This window comes from Fukomys damarensis, unplaced genomic scaffold (genome assembly GCF_012274545.1).
Source record: "Fukomys damarensis isolate Sample0158 unplaced genomic scaffold, DMR_v1.0_HiC HiC_scaffold_30, whole genome shotgun sequence".
Taxonomy (NCBI): domain Eukaryota; kingdom Metazoa; phylum Chordata; class Mammalia; order Rodentia; family Bathyergidae; genus Fukomys; species Fukomys damarensis.
The window spans coordinates 34,620,169-34,621,029 of record NW_022900942.1 but is presented as its reverse complement, the minus strand read 5'-3'; the positions used below and the strand labels follow the sequence as shown (position 1 = coordinate 34,621,029).

Here is an 861-nt window from a genome sequence, read left to right as displayed (position 1 = left end):
CCCCCCCCCCCCCCCCCGCCCCCCAGACCCGCCTCCCAGACCCGACCAGCTAAGGTCAGAGAAGACCCGGAAACTCCCTCTGCCATTGAGCCTGCGCTCTGGGAGATCGCAAGTACGCCTGCGCACGCTTGGCCTGGCGGGCAGTTTGAATTTCACTTCCAGACCTGCGTCTACGATTCCTGGGTTCTGACAGAGACCCGTCTTCCCTAGCTAGCAACTCAGCGGCGAGAAGGCTCCTTGGTGCCCAACCTGCGCGAGGTGAGAGTCCTTGGCCTCGGAGGGAGCAGGATGCGTCCTTTGGCAGTCGGGGGGCGGGGCCACCCAGCGGGAGGACTAAACTTGTTATTCTTTGGCTAGAGTGGATGATTTGGAGCCGCACCTTCAAGTTGCTCTCAGAGTGACCAGAAACTGAGTTATTTCCCGTCTCTTTCTTATGGATCTCAAGTTTTGAATCCCCCATCCTCACCCCCATCCACTCTAGGAAAAATGTTTCCCTTGGCCGTTTGGAAATGAAAGTGTTTCTTTAAAATGCAAGTGTATTTTGCATTTTAAAAGAAGTACTAGTGTTGTCTTACGTATGAATCGTACTTTTGTCTTCCTAAATCATTAAGGTATCATCTAGGATCATTTCCTGTACTCTAGTTTGGGGTCCATTAACTGCCTAATACTCAGACACACACTAGTATTGTATTTTGGTTAGAAAATTAATTTGTGGAATTGAAATAAATTGCTTTTTTGTACTTTCAAGGAGATGTGATGTACTCACTCTTTACCATTCTTGAATTTTGAAAGTGAGCAGAAATTTTTCTGGCTTGTCTCCTCCCCTCCCTCTTTTTTTTTTTTTTTTTTTTTTTTTTTTTT

At 47.2% G+C, this 861-nt stretch overlaps 1 protein-coding gene across 1 annotated transcript in view; it reads left to right on the top strand.

Annotated features, from left to right (window-relative positions):
- Positions 1-27: 27 nt before the first annotated feature.
- Positions 28-861, top strand: part of Ska1 (spindle and kinetochore associated complex subunit 1) — a 17,308-nt gene continuing 16,474 nt past the window's right edge. Inside the window, exon 1 of the mRNA XM_019207130.2 lies at positions 28-258. The gene's annotated coding sequence lies outside the window, so the exon portion shown is untranslated. The remainder of the gene's footprint in view (positions 259-861) is intronic.